This window comes from Gorilla gorilla, chromosome 5, assembly GCF_029281585.2.
Source record: "Gorilla gorilla gorilla isolate KB3781 chromosome 5, NHGRI_mGorGor1-v2.1_pri, whole genome shotgun sequence".
NCBI lineage: Eukaryota > Metazoa > Chordata > Mammalia > Primates > Hominidae > Gorilla > Gorilla gorilla.
In genome coordinates, this window is record NC_073229.2 from 71,160,855 (window position 1) to 71,163,395 (window position 2,541).

Here is a 2,541-nt window from a genome sequence, read left to right on the forward strand (position 1 = left end):
ACTAGAATTCCAAGGTTTGTCAGTAATTAAAGATAACTCTGAAAATTCAGAGAAGATTCTATTTTTGTCTCAGTCGCTTAAAGAATAGTCAGGTTAGCAGAAACTGACTGTGATGTCAGCTACCACTATTGCCAAATTCATACCTCATGTCAATTAAATTGCCACTTACAGGTATTATGTACTTTCACAGTTTGTAAGACATTTCATGTTTCAATGATTTTTGTCTGACTGCATAGTCTTGGATTAAAGACTTTTGACAGACGAAGGCACTGTAATAGAGCACAGCAGATACAGACACCCATGTGACGCATACTTTCAGTCATCAAGTCAGTTTCTCCACAGCAGCAGTCTTGGACTGTAGTCATGGTGGACATAATGGAGTTGCCCAGGTCGTGCATCAACGCCGGCATGCTACTTGTTTCATCGACCAGCCCATCTGCTTCATAGGGAGGCTGGAAAAGACTCATCCCACTGGAAAAATGTTTATTCTTTCAGATGAAGAAGGAAAAAATGGAATCATTGAGTTAATGGAGCCCCTTCATGAAGAAATCTCTGGAATCTTGGAAGTGTTGGAAGAGTAAGCACCAAGGCAACCATCATGTGTGCATCTTATGTCCAGTTTAAAGAAGATAACCATCCTTTTGATCTTGGACTTTACAATGAAGCTGTGAAAATTATCCATGAGTTCCCTCAGTTTTATCCTTTAGGGATTGTGCAACATGATTTGATCTTGATGAATTTTCATATGATTGCAAATGAGCTACATTAAATACTATTAGAGGAGACCCTTCTTGTTTGAGGGAGATATTTCTGTGCTTTCTCATATTTAATTTTTTTGGTTTTTTTTTTTTGAGACAGTGTCTCACTCTATTGCCCAGGTTGGAGTGCAGTGGCTGAATCTTGGCTCACTGCAACCTCCATCTCCTGGGTTCAAGCGATTCTCATGCCTCAGCCTCCCAAGTAGCTGGAATTACAGGCACCTGCCCGCATGTCTGGCTAATTTTTGTATTTTCAGTAGAGACAGGGTTTCGCCATGTTGGCCAGGCTGGTTTCAAACTCCTGGCCTCAAGCGATCCACCCACCTTGGCCTCCCAAAGGGCTGGGATTACAGGTGTGAGCCACTGCGCCTGATCAATTTGCTCTTTTTAAAATTTTATTTGTCTGGCTTTAGATATTCCAATCTACAGTTTTTGGCCAAACTGATGTATTGACAGCTCTCACCTAAGTCCCGTTACAAAGAATTGCTTCTACAATATATGGTCAGATTAGATGCAAGAATAAAGCAGTTGTCTGAGTTTAGGTTTCTATTTTATTAGTAAAAACTAAAATAGTACACACTAAAAAATACAGCATAGTAAATATCAACATTCTCTAAATTTATAAACTTTAAAATCAGAACCTTTTACCGAAGTTGTGATGCACTGCTCAAAATATTGTTTACCAAGGTGGGTCAGAGGATGAGGGCATTTTCAGTTTAGGAGCAGCTACAGCATAGGGACTTCAGAGCCCTTTACCTTAACTTTAGAAGGTCTAAGAGAAGAGTGGCAATAATAAACAGTAATCATAGCTAAATTGATTAAACATGGCCAACATACTGGGTACTGTGTTGACCACTTTAACGTGTTGTTGTCTTTCATCTTCATCACAACCTTACAAGGTAGTTAGAGTGATAATTCTCATTTTGTAGAACACAGAGAGGTTAGAGGCTTTTCCGAGGTTATGGAGCTACTAATGCCAGAGCCAAAACTTGAACTCAGGTCCGCTCAAATACAAACACATGCTCTTCAAACACATGCTCTTAAACTGTAAGCTTTGTGCATTTCTTGTTGGTGATTAGCCCTTACATCTTGGCAAATCAAAGGCAAGGCCATTTTACCATGCTCAGATTCACTGACGTTCTCATAAAGCAACAGAAGTCAAAATTTAAAGTAGAGAGTGTGAGCCTTCTCCTGCTATTATTCTTGTTTTCTTTTCAATTCAGTATTCTGTAGGCACAAAAACACAAAATGATATACCTTTTAGTCACAGGGTGTGCATGTTTTTCTGATCATTTAAATAATTTTAAAACACTACAGACAAGTCTCACTTATGCTTAAATCCTGAATAAAATATTAGCAAATAAAATAAAGGAATACATTAAAATGGGATTTGAAATATTGGTAAATGGAATCTAGCAGCACATTTCAACAAAACAAGTTTTTTTTGTAGAAAAGCAAAAATATCTTTGAAATGAGATTAGTAATATGTAGTCAGCCAAACAAATAGATTTAAAAACCCATTTTCATCCTAATAAATGGTAAAAAGGTATTTGACAAAATTCAACATCAATTTTTAAAAAAGTTCTCATAGTAAAAGAGGCCTAGATTAATATTCTTCACTTGATAAAAAATATGTATGTTTCAAAGCAAATACTAGTATCCCTTTTTTTAAAATTTATTTTTATTTTTTGCGACAGAGTCTCACTCTTTTGCCCAGGCTGGAGTGCAGTGCTGCAATCTTAGCTAAACATAACCTCTGCCTCTCGGGTTCGAGCAATTCTCT

The 2,541-nt window shown here is 37.3% G+C and overlaps 1 pseudogene; it reads left to right on the top strand.

Moving 5' to 3' along the window:
• The first annotated feature begins 363 nt into the window (after positions 1-363).
• On the top strand, positions 364-769 carry LOC101127990 (replication protein A 14 kDa subunit-like; annotated as a pseudogene).
• The last annotated feature ends 1,772 nt before the right edge of the window (positions 770-2,541 follow it).